This window comes from Felis catus, chromosome E1 (assembly GCF_018350175.1).
Source record: "Felis catus isolate Fca126 chromosome E1, F.catus_Fca126_mat1.0, whole genome shotgun sequence".
Lineage (NCBI taxonomy): Eukaryota > Metazoa > Chordata > Mammalia > Carnivora > Felidae > Felis > Felis catus.
In genome coordinates this window covers 51,198,654-51,214,032 of record NC_058381.1, presented here as the reverse complement: position 1 = coordinate 51,214,032, position 15,379 = coordinate 51,198,654, and the positions used below count along the sequence as shown (strand labels likewise).

The 15,379-nt window shown below is 41.7% G+C and overlaps 1 protein-coding gene and 2 long non-coding RNA genes across 5 annotated transcripts in view; 2 read left to right on the top strand and 1 right to left on the bottom strand.

The window, feature by feature from the left end:
• Positions 1-8,625, top strand: part of LOC111557731 — a 35,939-nt gene extending 27,314 nt beyond the window's left edge. The window contains exons 5-6 of the long non-coding RNA XR_006589379.1: positions 7,154-7,268; positions 8,467-8,625. This is a non-coding gene — a long non-coding RNA (uncharacterized LOC111557731). The remainder of the gene's footprint in view (positions 1-7,153; positions 7,269-8,466) is intronic.
• The window catches only part of KCNJ16 (potassium inwardly rectifying channel subfamily J member 16), a 145,955-nt gene that overhangs the window by 107,608 nt on the left and 22,968 nt on the right, over positions 1-15,379 (bottom strand). The gene's annotated exons all lie outside the window — the stretch shown is intronic.
• LOC123381867 lies at positions 10,343-14,371 on the top strand. The gene is made up of 3 exons (XR_006589380.1): positions 10,343-10,571; positions 11,868-11,937; positions 13,379-14,371. It is a non-coding gene; the product is annotated as an uncharacterized LOC123381867 (long non-coding RNA).

Here is a 15,379-nt window from a genome sequence, read left to right as displayed (position 1 = left end):
GGCTTCTGCCTTGTGAATAGCTACTGAAGATGTGGGATTAAGAGCTGCCAAGCCACAATCCTGGATACATTGCTTACACTGCTGCCATCACATATCATATCCAACTCAAGGGAGAAAGCCTGGACTATAAGATGAGATTGCTCTGAAATCAGGGGTGGAAGACAAGGATGTAAAGAGCATTTGGAGCCACTTGTTCCTTCCCAACCCATCGCAGCTACATAAATGACATTTGTTCAAGAGCCTGGTGTTAAGAGTGCTGAGTTTTGGGGCGCCTGGATGGCTCAGTCGGTCGAGTGTCCGACTCTTGATTTTGGCTCAGGTCATGATCCCAGGGTCGTCAGATGGAGCCCCACATCAGGCTCTGCATTGACTCTCTCTTTCTCTCTCTCTCTCTCCCTCTGCCCATCCCCCCCAACTTGTGCTCACTCTCTCTCTCAAAAATAAATGAATAAATAAATAAGTAAAATAATGAATAAATAAATAAATAAATAAATAAATAAAACCTTTTCAGAGTGCTGAGTTTGGCCCATGAGGGGAGTTAAAGAAAAAGTGGAAGAAATCATTTTCTAACCTATTTGTTCCTCTAGCTAACTTAAACTCCATTTGAAACAGCTAGTTGGTGGTTACCACGTGATCACATACCTTTCTGGACATAATTGATAGTCACAAAATTTAACTAGTTTAACCCTTTCCCGTCATTTCAATGAGCAAGAGACAAAGGGGTATGGTAGGAAGAATACTAGATTAGAATACAGAGACCTGCACCACTGTCCTTGCTCTGCCTGATCCTGGCCAGGTGGGTTGGGTCACCTTTTCTCTTCTCTTTGCATTAGTGTCCACACTGATAAAACAAAGTGTTTATTTTTCTCAAAATGAGTCCTACTGCTATGTTTTCCTGTATATCCTCTATATGTGTTCTCAAAGATTCTTCCTATATGTTTATTTTTATTGACCTATTTCCATTAGACTATGGCCCCTTGAAATCAGAAATTATGTCTATTTTCTTCTTCCCAGATATTCAGGAACTCTCACCAAGTATGCAAACGGTACTCAAATTTTATGAAATAAATGAACAGATTAAAGAATGAAAACTATATTCTAAATAGAAACATATATTTTTTTTCTTTACCTTTAAAAGATACTTTATTGATCATTTCCTCTTATTTAGGTTCTTCTGGAAGCTGAGACATGGCTTAGACTTCAAGTAGTTTATTTGGAATGTGATCCCAGGAAAAACAAAGTGCCAAAGTGAAATGCAAGGGCAAGGGGCCACTAACAGGGTGTTATCAAGACAGTTATCACTGTGGGTTCTGGAGCTTGATCCAACTGGGAAAGTATAGAAAGCAGTAGGAAGCATGTACCTAGAATTACCCATCTGAAGAGCAAAGGACCTGGGATATTTGCATACTAATGCTTACCAGCCATTGGTCAAGGGATGAATAGCCTGAGTGACCAAAGAAAGCCTCCTTAAACAGATGAAAGTGCTGGCAGGTGGAAGACAGACCCAGCAGGCACTGATATAGGAATGGCCAAGTGGTGTACCTCAACAGGGTCTCTACCACAGTCTCAAAACATTCTCTCTCTTATGCCTTCCCATACAGTCCTATTCTAGCAGTTATTTCCCTATATACCATTACCCATTTACTTATCTTTATCCTTCACTGGCCTATCATCTCCGTTAAGGCAAAGAACATGGCTTCTTTAAAACTGTATCCTCAATACCTAGCATAGCATAACTCAACTCTACTTGGAGAATGAATAATGAATCCATAAGAAGGGCATAATACCACCAACTGCAGAAGGTTGTCCAAGAAGCAACTTAGATAATGTACACAAAGGCGTGGTGAGAAGTGCCGAGTGCTATCCATATCTGATAAGTGTTATATGGGGAACAGTGAATACCATCCCCAAATGAACGACGCACGCTAAGAGACTTTTATCCTTCCACATCTGTACATCTTATTTATCTGGGAGTAGCTCAAGATTTCACCAAGATGTCAGCATGCTGGAGAAAAAAAAATGGAGTACAGCAGTGAAGAATTAAGGGACAGTCTCTGCCTGGTGGGGTCCTCCTGGTTGATAAATATATGAAAATCTAGAACTTGCATAACTATGTCTCCTGGATAACACAAGAGAGTGAACGGGGCCAGAGGTGAACTCGGAGAGAGAGAAAAGAACACTTTATCTACGGATACTTCCTTCAAACACCAACTCCTTTCATTTGAAAATAGTGAGAATAAAGTAAAACAGGAGGCCAAGGGGATTGAGGCTCTGATGTTGTTTGGATCCTTAACAAGCTTCTTTATGAAACCAAAGGCCAAAGAACAGGCCAGTGTTTTTCTCAGTGATATGAAAAGAATCATTCCCCAGTTTTTTTGTTTTGTTTTGTTTTGTTTTGGGTTTTTTTTTTTTTTTTTGACCACCAAGAGTTGAATTCTTTCCATTTCCCACACCAGAATTAAGAAACCTCTCAAATTCTCATCCCACTCCAAATGAGCTAGAAGCTGATTGCAAATGGTCAGGAGCTGAGAACACTCTGACAGACAGTAAGATTTATAAGTAGTAGTCTCCTTTAATAAGAGAGAATGTTTTTTTTTTTTTAACATAGAAATGGAATTTTACACAGTTTTTGTAGAATCCATAAAGACCAGCTCTATTAGACCATGAACCAGGATCAGCTGGTACTCAGTTCACTGGGGGCAACACTCAGTCATAGACACCTTTCTCATGAAACTGCCTGAGTTGTATGTGGCACAAATTCAGAGCCACTTCAGCCTTCCTTGACATGAAGCATTAATCAAGACCATCCATCTTGGGCCAACCTAGCTACTTTCACCATATGGGAATTTCAGGGAGAAGCTAAATCCTCAATCCTTCCTTCTGCTGCCAAAGCAATGTTTTGTTTTTCTCACACACATTTCCACATAGCTCTACCCAGCCCTCAGGATTTCATTACACCTATGGTTATGAAAAGGTCAAGTCCCCAGAGAGCTCAGACCCCAGTTTCATGAAAATGCAATTGCTTTCCTCATGAAGAACAGTAGAAGGATACCTGGGTGAATCTTAGGCACCTCTCTAGGGAATCTCTCAGATCAACAGGTACCATCCCTAACTAAAGGCAGAAATCTGAATAAATTCCAAACACAATGGTTACCTGAGACAAAAATTCCAGTCTGGGTACGTCACTATACAAATATATGTCATGGATAAAAATTCACTGGGCACATCACCATACAAACGTACGTCATAATTATTGCCAACTTCAATTAATGAGGAATTCTGGAGTGAGAGTATTGGGACAGATATTTAAACTCTACAAAGCTATATAATTGTCCACGTTGGTACAGCCTACCAGTGGACAACCTAGGATTCAAAGATAGGTATTATGTAAGGTCACAGTCTTTCTCCTAGAACAGAGCACTCAATGGTTTTTCTTCATAGAATCTTTAATATAAAGAAGGTTTTTTTTTTAATGTTTATTTATTTTTGAGACAGAGACAGACAGAGCATGAACAGGGGAGGGTCAGAGAGAGAAGGAGGCACAGAATCTGAAACAGGCTCCAGGCTCCGAGCTGTCAGCACAGAGCCCGACGCGGGGCTCGAACTCACGGACTGTGAGATCATGACCTGAGCCGAAGTCGGACGCTTAACCGACTGAGCCACCCAGGCGCCCCAAGAAGTTTTAATAGCTCCAAGATAGTCTGGACCACAAAACCCTTAGCCATTCTCTTCCTACCACGATTTCATTACTCAGCTGGGGAGTCATCTGCCGGTTAAAAAATGGGAAGTTCTATAACCTTGTGTCCTGGGTGTCTGCAAGGAAGCCATTTTGCTACATTGCAAACAAGCAATTGTTTTCCTATGGAAAATGCCACACAATGAGACCCTGAGCTGATAAAGGGGAACCCACTGAAAGCAAGAACCATTTCAAGTGTTGTGACACGAACAGAGTTAGAAACAGACCTACTCGTATCAAAACTTTATTTTAAAGAACAACAGGATATAAAGGAAGCAAATTCTATTTTCATAGCAATGGTGACACACAAGGTAAGAACAATTCCTATTCTGCCTCCGATCACGTGTGTCTGTCCTGCAAAGGGAGAGGTGGTTGGGTTTGACTTGTTTAGTTTCAAAATTCGCAGAGCTTTTGCTTCGTCTTTTGAGACCAGGAACCATACCCCTAGTTCTCCTTTCTATGCCATTGTTCTTAGTTTCTCCAACTCCAGGTAGACAACGCCTATGTTACAGGAAAGACAACTGGAACCAAACAACACGCCCTAGGTAAATAATGATAAAAACCTCTCTAGATCAGGGCAACCTCACAAGACTAAAAGTTGGAATTAGCTAGCCCATTAGGCAAAACCAACCTCAAGTTAGTGTTTCTCTTATTCCACAAGTCTTATGTGAGGTTCATTTCTGTAGTGAGCAGAAATCAAAAAGTGCTATGTTGAACACGTAGCTTCACCCTGACAGATTTCTCATCTCAGCAGGTAAATATGTCATGAGACAGAAGTCACGTGGTGAGAAATCAGCATGACTGTCCATTGATGTTTAGCAGCCTAGGAAAGAATAAAATACTTAGCTCTGAAAAGAAAGTTGCTTGGGCTGTACTGAGACCTGGCAGCCCTCTTCGGTCATACAGTGACCGTGACAGGGCGCAGGATCTCTGGGCTGCCTCACCGGACAGTACAGCTGCTTTGCAATTCTATGTAGATATCTGGGCGTCTCTCGCCCCTTCCCCTAACATTCTAAGATCGTATACTCTGAGCTACATTATGAAATCAGATCTGCTGCCGATGAGGACATACCAACCTGAGGTACAAGTGAGGCTGCACATAACTCAGGGGATTGCCAGTTTTAAATTGCTGTCTTATGTGGAGTCTCAAAGTTCCTTTTTTTTTTTTTTAATTTTTTAACGTTTATTTATTATTAAGAGACAGAGAGAGACAGAGCATGAGGATGGGAGGGGCAGAGAGAGGAGGAGACACAGAATCCGAAGCGGGCTCCAGGCTCCGAGCTGTCAGCACAGAGCGGGGCTCGAACTCACAAACCGAGAGATCGTGACCCGAGCTGAAGTCGGATGCTTAACCGACTGAGCCACCCAGGTGCCCCTCGAAGTTTCTTCATAAATGTGTAAGATTTACTTTATTAGATGTAAAGTAAAAAGCAAAAAAAGATACTTTCTCTCACATAATAGAGTATCATTAAACAAGAAAGAGGGGGTGCCTGGGTGGCTCATTGATTAAGCATCTGATTCGATCTCAGTTCAGGTCTTGCTCTCAGGATCGTGAGTTCAAGCTCCGTGTTGGGCTCCACACTGGCTGTGAAACCTACTTAAAACAACAACAACAACAACAACAACAAACAAAAAAACCTGAAAAGCAAAACAGAACAACAAAACAACAACAGCAATGACAACAAACAAGAAAAAGTGCCTCAGTCATTTTCTGTAGCTGTATCTCTATCTGCTTACAAATTGAAACTATGATTGAAAGACACAACTCTAAAAGGCCGTGTTGAGGGCTAAGTATTGGCTAAAGGCAATGAAACAACAGAGCTGGAAATCCCTGGGTATTTTTAAATCTGTTCAATTTGGGGTCAAGTGGATATTGAGGACCCGGCTTTCAGAAAAGTGGTTATTTCTGCCAAAAATTACACTTCCTGTCTGGCTTGCTACTATCCTTTTTGGGAGCATTTACGGCAGACTGATCATATTCTGAGTGATTCCCAAATGTTTAGGCTTTTAGTGCGGCATGTAAATTTCTACGACTACCTCTAGTGATGAAAGTATGGTGCCATTTCTATCAGATAAATTCACCACCCTGGTGGCCACATCTTTTATACAGTGACAGTGTTACCCTGACAGGATACACCAAAGACTTATCCTTCAAAATTATGGCAAAACAAAACAAAACAAAACACACTTCAAAATGACCCATAATTATCCATGGTTTTAGATATGAACCAGCTTGGGCAGTGATAAAATGGATTGATCCAGATTGTTCCCTGGATCTTTTCATTGCACAGTTTTTTTAAAAACCTCAGAAGTCAGCCAGTCCAAGTACTTTATTCTACATGTGAGGGAATCAATACCACATAGGTTACCTCCTTGCTCGAGGTCAAAGAGGAAATCTAACCCATGGGTGAGCTACCTTTTATCCACATGGGTCCCATCAAAAGTCAAATATGACATAAGACCCAACTGGAAGAGTGACTACACATGCATTTATATTGCACAGACATACCATTTTTCTCCTTTGGTCCTTCAGTAGAATTTGTCAACATGATACCAGCTACTGTGAGCTTCGTACTAATCCCTCAATTCCCTAATTCAGGGGGAAGAGACTGAAACAGTGGTTTCTCAACTCCAAGTTGGAAGTGGATGTGTAGTAAATAAAAACAGAATCTGCAAAATATTAAAGATCAACAGATCAACAGGTATACCAAGCCCTCTGGCATGAATACCTGCAAGCAGCTTCCTAAACTCCATTTTAAGAATCCTAGAGTGGAATGTGAGACTCGAGAGACGTGTCTTATGAGGAAATATTGTTCTGGAAGGTGTTAGTAAGAAGCCAAGTTATCAGAAAGCGGTGCCAGAAAGAATCATATCGAAGAAATGGGGGGCTGAATACATTTGCACAAGAGGGAATTTTGTTATCTACAGTAACTACAAGGATCAGCACCCAGCTACTTCAAACCAGCCTATGGCTAATTTTTCTAGGCCAATGATAATTAAATTGTAAAGCACTTAATATTAAAACTTGACAGACAAAACTGATGTGAGGAAATTAATCCGAAGCTTTATGAAAGTCAAAAAAGATCACATTCATCTTAACATCCTTCGGCAACTGGGTCTGTCAGTCAGTCACATGTGATTAGCATCATGCCGTTACAGAAACTTAGAACTGGCAGAAACTCAGAGATTAGTCTGGATGCTTTGAACTTATTCAGTGCAAAGTGACGAGGAAAATGCCATATCTGTCAATGGAGCTGCTGTTGAACAGGGCTTGGGAATTACTGCACTAAGTTAGGGAACAAGGCAACTTTATAAAAGAGAATTAATTATGCCGTGATTCATAGTCACTGGCGGTGCTATAAATACTTTTATGGAAGTGTTTTTCTTTTCCTTTTTCCTTCCCCCTTTTCCAAAAAGGCTGCGTGGATGAACACTGCTTCCAGGACTCACATAATTGCACCTAAAGTCATAGCATGTTACAGCTGGAGGAACGCTGAGAGTTTGCCCAAGATCCTTCACCAGCATTTTACAGGTGAGGCGTTTGGAGCTCCAGAGAGATTAAGATTTCTGGAGGTCACCGAGTTAGTGTCTGGCAGGATCCGCACTGGACCCTCGGTCTCCCGAATTCCAGAGCAGAAGGCATTCCACCACACCTTGACGTTTTCCAGCACGGGCAAGGGCAGCGCCCTGGACAGGGCACTGTTTCCTACAATTAGACCTCAGCCCTGGGCTGTATATAGCCAGAGGACCTGAAGAAATTTCTCTTCCCAGAGCTCACTGGTATTTCTGAGCGTTACTTTAATGAGAAGGTATTTTTAGCTCTTATTCTGCCAGAAGCATTCTTCTTGCTCATTTTCAGAGCTGCTGGGTTCAAGCTTGGAGGCCAGAATAACTTAGGTTATTTTTTTTAATTAAAAAACTCAATTCGATAATCCTTTAGCAAATGCTTTTAAATGCATAAGGCATCAAACTGAGTGCTTTGTGGATAGAGACATGAATAAAAAGGATCTCTGTTTCCAAGTAGCTTACAAGCTATGGCGGAACGGAGAGCCACAGGCTTCATCAAGGAAGGTGATGGTAGGGACATGTTACAAATGACAAGAAGTGGGGCACCTGGGTTGGCTCAGCCGATGAAGCATCCGACTTCGGCTCAGGTCATGATCTCACAGTTCGTGGGTTCGAGCCCCATGTTTGGCTCTGTGCTGACAGCTTGGAGCCTGCAGCCTGCTTTGGATTCTGTGTCTCCCTCTCTCTCTCTCTCTCTCTCTCTCTCTCTCTCTCTCTCTGCCCCTTCCCCACTCATACTCTGTTTCTCTTTTTCTCAAAAATAAATAAACACAGAAAGAAAGAAAGCAGGAAAGAAAGAAAGAAAGAAAGAAAGAAAGAAAGAAAGAAAGAAAGAAAGAAAGACAGAGAAACAAATGACAAGACGAAAAAAAAACCCACTAGCATCAGACCTAACTAAGAGACTTAGTTTCCAGGGGTTGGTTACTAGTAAGTCCCACTTACTAGTTACGGGACAATGAAAACGTTACTTCTGTGCGTTGTGTCCCAATGTATTCTTCTGTAAAATGGGGTAACCAGTCCCTACTCTCTAGGGTTCTCAAGAAGGTTCAATGAATTAATGCATGAAAAGCACTTGCCGGGATGCATGGTAAAAAATGCAATGATTGGTTATTATTGCTATCATTATTTGCCTACAACTAGAACGAAACATTTCTCACCCATAGCCACCTTAATGCGCTGCCCTGAAGGGTCACCCCATGCTCCTCGATTTAGAAGGCCTGGATTAGAAAGAAGGTTACCAACCACCCCTGTCAAGAGTTGCCTGAGGAGACATGACTGAATGTAATATGGTGTCTTGATGGGCTCCTGGAACAGTAAGGACATTAGGAGAAAGGAAAAAAAAAAACATCTAAATGAAGTATAAACTTTAGTTAATAAAAAAGTGTCGTTTTGTTTCATTAATTGCGACAAATGTAATAACTGTGACCAATGTTAATAATAGGGATGACTGGGCGTGTGGTATCCAAGAATCATCCATACTACAGTCATAATTTTCCTGTAAATCTAAGATTATTCTAAAAATAAAAGTTAATTAAAAAAAAAAGATGTAACTTTTGACAGAGAAAGAATTGTTCCTGGACAGACTTATATTATGTTCACTAATTTGTTGGTGTGGCGTATGCTTACCAAAGGAAACATTCTGGAGTACTCTTTAAACCGTTCTTTATTAAATGAGGGGCATTTTAACATGGAGAAAAACACATAAAAATATTTTTAACCATATCTCATTGCAGCAAACTATTTGAGTACTCCCTTTATACTTTTTTTCAGAAGATTCTTTTATTTCACTGCTCTTAATTACATCCAGTTGCATTGGCCCTATCAAGTTGCTTTTAATAGCAACTTCTAGTAAACAGAGCTGCAGAGAAAAATCTTGGTCGGTACAGGTCACTAGGATAGGGGTGGAAGTCATAGGTATGGGATGCTTGTGTGCCCGGGTCGTAGAAACTCATGGGGGCCAGTGACTGGGCGGTGTGGGGGTAGAGAGAAAGGGGGAGCAGAAAATACATCTCAACTCTGTTAGATCAGTGGTTCTCAACTGGGGGCAACTGCCTATCCCCTGGAGGTTTCTGGAAATGTCTGAAGACATTTCCTATTGTCTCAACTTGGGGATGACCAGGGGATGGGATCCAGTGGATCGAGGCTAGAGATACTGCTAAACATCCTTCAGTGCACAGAGCAGCCCTTCCTCCAACAAAGAACTCACATCTCACCCAAATGGGAGGAGGGCCAAGCTTTAAAAAGTCTGCATTAGATAGAAGAGGGAAAAGAATTTTTCCTTCCATTTCTTCTTCCCCAAGACGACTAACAATGATCTGAATTTATAACATTCTTATATTGTTTTGAATTCTACTAAAGGAGAGCTACTCACCCACTGCTCTTACTAACCCATCACGAGGGAACATGCACGTAGACGTGCTTGTGAGGTCCCCTTGGGCTGGACCTCACGTCCTCCTGACCCATCTTTTGCTAAGACTGTGCCACAGCAACAGCTGCTAGCTGCCAACCGTGTGATCTGACAGCCTCTTGCTGCAGCTCCCATGAGCATCTCTCCCTTTCTGCCCCGGGGCCTCTCTGACACCCACACGGTGCAATAATTACAAGAACCTTCCGGGTGCTCCTCCGTGTGCATCCTGGCGGCTCTGAGGAATTACTGTCCCGTGGGTCAACGCTTGAATTCAGGAGGATGGAAACGAGTCAATAAAAGTCCTCATCTTCCTTCTTTCCGATGGATAATTCGAAATCCCATTAAACCCAGTTCTTCAGAGGAGCCCCGCAGGGACAGGCAATCAAACTATCAGCTCAGTGGAGACCAGCGTGATAGCTCCCATTAACTGTGTCCCCTGCCATTCTTGAGGTATTTCCTCCAGTCCTCCAACCCTCCTGCTGGAGATTTCTTCTCAAAATAATCGACCCACACACAGCCCTGGCCTCGGGCTTTTCTTTCTGAGGAACCTATATTAACAACTTGCTCTTAAAGATCTTTGTCAAAGATTTGCCTCTTGAGTAGTATATATGCATTAGCCTGGGCCTCCCAGAGTCTCTCAGCCCTAATTTCACATAATTATGATAATCATAAATACGAACAGACACCAAAGCAGTGATTGATGGTAGCCTTCCTCACAGAAAAGGAAACTGATGTTCGGAGAGATTGAAACCTGGAGAAACTCCTTCTGGAAAGCAAGGATGTGACCCCAGTCAACCTGAGCTCAAGGTGCCCACCACACGCCATGGCTCTAAGTTTGCCTAGAGGCAGTGCAACGTCCAGGTACAATGTTTGAGAACAAAACATTTTATTCTGAAAACCACCTTATTATGGTTTCCTAGCCCACTGAACTTGTCATGAATGGCACACAATGTTTCATAGGTCAAGATACTGAAGCCTGTGTCGAAATTGCGAGTCTGACTCACTCACAGGTAGTTAACTATTGATAATGACTACACTGTCTGCAGTAGTTGTAGGGCACCGAAGTGGGTCTAAGCGAGAAGAAGACAATATAGAGAAAACCATGTATGCGTGTCTAATGTGCGTGTGTCTCGGGGAGAGACAGACAGAGACAGAGACAGTGAGAGAAAAAAGAGACAAGGAGAGCGGTTGAGAGAGACAGAAACAGAGAGAGACTTTGACCCTCCACCCCTAAAGCCAAAAGCCAAAAACCGAATTATGATCAGTTTTTGTAGCTCATTCTTTCATATTTTCAAAACTGTGTCACTCCGTTTGTGTGAACATTCGAGAGCTCCCTGCAGCTGGGATTCCAAGCCAGCTTCACAGTGAGCGCGACTGTATGGAAAGGAAATAGCTTCGACTTTACAAAATTATGACATGTCAATGCCCTCACTTTACCTCCTTTCGTATTATGAAGGTGGATGAGGGAGGTTGTCTACAAATAACGATGCTGTTGAAGTTCTGTTTGCCTTTCTTTAAATATTTTATTTTTGAGAGAGAGAGAGAGAGAGAGAGAGTGCGCAAGCAAGTGGGGGAGGGGCAGAGAGAGAAGGAGACACAGAATCTGAAGCGGGCTCCAGGCTGTCAGCTCTCAATACAGAGTCCCACGCGGGGCTCAAACCCGTGAACTGTGAGATCATGACCTGAGCCGAAGTCGGACGCTCAACTGCCTGAGCCACCCAGGTGCCCCTTATTTGCCTCTTTTTTTTTTTTTTCCTGAAATGACCATAGTCTTTAAATCAGAAAAGCCAAATTTTAAGTTCTCTCAACTGCTTATACTGTAGGCCTAAGTAATAGTAACAGTGGACATAGTTGTCGTTGTTGTTGTTCTTATACTAGTAGTAGCCGTACTAATTACAACAAACATTTACTGACCATATATTATGTGTTGGGCATTCTGTTAAGTGCATTAAATGTTATATGGGTGACCTCATTTAAATTCCTGCAATAATATTATGTGGTAAATACTATTATTATCACTATTTATTAAGTGATTTATTAGATGAAACCAAAGGTAGAGAGGTTAACTCATCCAAAATCACACGGCCAACATTTGGAAGATGCAGGATCCTCATCAATCTCCTTGCCCCTAATTGTCTCGTATTCTCCCTCCTACAGAAAAGTGAGCTCCAGGTTTCCTTCCCATGAAATGGAACTGGCTTTACTTTCTCCGTGTAGGTGGTGTTTGGTAGGAGTATTTTGATTTTGATTTTTATCATTATTATTTTTATGGAGTGGGGAGAGGGGAGAATACTACCAGATACCTGACAGGAAACTGTTCCTTGAAATCCGTAAGCTACATGGGTATTTTTGGAACATGTTTTGTAGCAGATAAAAATGCCAGCGTAAGATATAGGTGAAGCATTATGGTCAAATTAACAACTTTCTACTACGTTGGGGAAAAATTAACTACCCAGCATGGCCGAAAGTCCCCTGGCTCCTGTGTTTCTACTTCATCTACTATGAATGGCCTTTTGCTTATTACTCCATTCTAGGTTTACTGGCCTTTTTGAAGTTTTGGAAATATTTCAATCTTAGCCACAACTTGAGAGCTTCACATTCGGGATTATTGGACTCTTTCCCAACAAAGGGTTGGAAAAGTTTTAGTAAAGTCAGATTGGTTGAAAATACTGATGTGCACTCTCTAGGCCCTAGAGGGTACCAAGGGGTAGCCTGGGCAGAGCTTGGATGTGGGGACTGGGGTCCACATTGGGGGAGGCCGCCAGGGGTGTGAAGACAAGGGGAGTTGGGCCCCTGGATGAGCTCATGCAGTGGAGGGCCCAGGAAGTGGTCCCATGTGGCCCACATGCCTGTGAAGAACGCCAAGGCGGCCAGGAATTCTAAATTCAAAGCAGGGCCCTCCAGGTTGTTGGGCAAGTTTATTGGTCAAGGCAGAAGGATAGAAAATATTAGATTGCCAGTTTGTTAGCTCAATTTATGACTTGTAAGTATCTAGATAGAGAGCATATGGAATGCCACTTGTACTATCATCCTGGAGCCCAAAACATGTTAGAGGAGGGCCTACTTGCTATCAGTGCTTCTTCTCAATCTTCACAAAGTAGGTTCCTTTTTTATCCTTCACCTATCTGATGACTGTTGTCTTCAGAAAGGCCATCTCTGACTCCCTTGCCCTACATAGCTTTTTCAGCACAAGCCAGCCCCTCTATTTCTCTCCTCCATTTTATCCATGGCGCTTACATATTTGCTTTCTTCTTTATGAGACCTCCCTGCCGGAATGTATGCTCCCTGGAAGGGTGTTGCTTTCACTTCTTCACTGCTGCATTCTTACTGCCTCGAAACACAAAATAACTGTGCCCTAAATACCTGTTGGATGAGAGAATAATGGAATATAGAATATAATGGATAAATGGACCAAGAAAAGTTCTTGATTTCTATGCACTTTTATCTTAATAATAATAAACACAGCTGTATTGTGTCTGGTGCTTTCGTAACGTCCGTGCACAATCCTCTCCCATTTCCTTTGGAGCCAGCTAATGGTAAAGCGAACACCACTGAACAGTTACTGTGAGAAAGGAACAGGAGAGACAGGTCGCAGATATAGGAAAAATTAGTGTGTTTCACATTAAACAAAATTGCAACCCTAACTATTTTATCCCCCCTTCTTCTAGCCCCTTGTGGATCCAAGGCAAAGAAGCTGTGGCAAAGAAGTCAAACCTAATTTCCTCTTGGCCCCACTAGATGACATTACGGTCAAGGTGCAGAATTTCTTACGTTAATAATCTGAAGTTCCTTTCCTGGGAAAATATACACATTGTCTGAGGTCTTAAAATAGTTTAGGTATTGTAATCGCTCCATAATTATTGGATGTTATTTTAAATGCCTAAAATTATACCTGTAAGATTTAATATTGATATTCCTACGAATTACATTTTGGTAAATACATATCTTTTGAAGGGAGAGAGATTTGGGATTTGGGGTAAGTCTGATCATCTGTTTTTGTCTTCGTTGATATAAAAATCTTCCATTTCAAATCTCTGGAAAAGCATACACATGGAGCAAATGACTCATTAATTTATCCTACAGTCAAAATTAAAGCAGTACATAATTGCCAAATCTTCAATTCTTATAAAACAGAGCTCTGAATATATACTAATTATCTTCTGTGGAAAGGAAATTCACTGAGATTCAGTTAAGACTGCTTCACACTCAGTAAGTTAAGTCTATTGTGTTACATACACCAGCTTACGCATGCTCCCTCCTTCCCTCCAACCCACTCAGCTCCCCTTTCTTCTCCTTTTCAACTGCTGACCTGAGTTAGTAGCCAAACATAATAATACAGTGTTTGATCCTCTGTAAACCCATAAAATTATAAACCAGCAACCACCGGGATGTTGGCAGAATTTCTGTGGACAGCAACCAGCATGGTGCTTTTTTCTTTCTGAAATCAAGCAGTACATTATACTTGTTGATACAACAGCGAGGAAGGTAATGCCTTCCATCATCTCCTGGCCCCTACCTAACTCCTCTAGCCACTTGGGATGGGGTGAGACAATTCATCTATTTAAAAGATTAAAGTCTCCAGGTGCCTGGGGGGCTCAGTCGGTTAAGCATCCGACTCTTGATCTCAGCTTAGATCTTCATCTCGGGGTCATGAGTTCAAGTCCCACATTGGGCTGTGTGCTGGGTGTGGAGCCTACTTACTAAATAAACAAATAAATAAATGAAGTATTAAGGCCTTCTCTCTTTTGACTTTTATTATTTAAAGTCGCTTCCTTTCATTCATTTTTAAATTCATTCTGTCTACTCCTATTAAGCATTGATGGAGTTGTATAGCACTATGCTAAGTACTACAGAGGATTAACATACAAATAAAACACATGTCTTCAAGAATAAAAAAAAAATCTAATAGAAACTTTAATGGGGATTAGGAACTCTCTTTTCACTACAACAGAAATATTTGAGTCATCCTATAGGTGAACCCTAAGGAAAGAAAGGAAAATCCCCAGGTTCCAGAAATAAAGAAACAACTCAAGCTAGAGAGATAAGCGTATGAATGAATGACCTAGGAACCTCAGGAACTGTCAGAACAGAGCTAGACCGTAGAGACTAGGGACTGATATTTTCATTCACATACAGGAACAGAAGGGGCTGCATTGAGCTTGAGTTAGACTGAGATTTAGAACTGAGGTCCTTACATCAGGTGGAGACTGGTCTAGCTTTGACCCTTCTTCAAAGGGTGAGCTAGGGTAAGTCCATTCACCGGCCTGTCTATGTGGCAATGAGAATGTACATCTCTGCCCGTGGAAGGAGACGATAAAGTCTTCCGTTGGAAATCAAACATCTCAGGCTAACACCACATACTGACATGGAGCAAAATGGATGTTACCTACATGGTGCTTATATCCCCGAGATGAGAAATCAGTGTGAAAGCAGGTCACTTGGCCCTTGAAACCCTGGGAACAAAGTGGAGAGCAAACTCAAAGCACACAGTTTCACTGAGAAAAAAGACATCCACCTCCGTCAAAGATGCCCTCACAATCACAAATGGTACACTGCACAATTTTTCAGGTAGGATAAGGAGACAGAAGGGTTAGTATTGAAGACTTGAAATGACAGGATAATGTAAAAATAATGTAAGTATGTGTCAAATAATGAAGGATATAAAATGA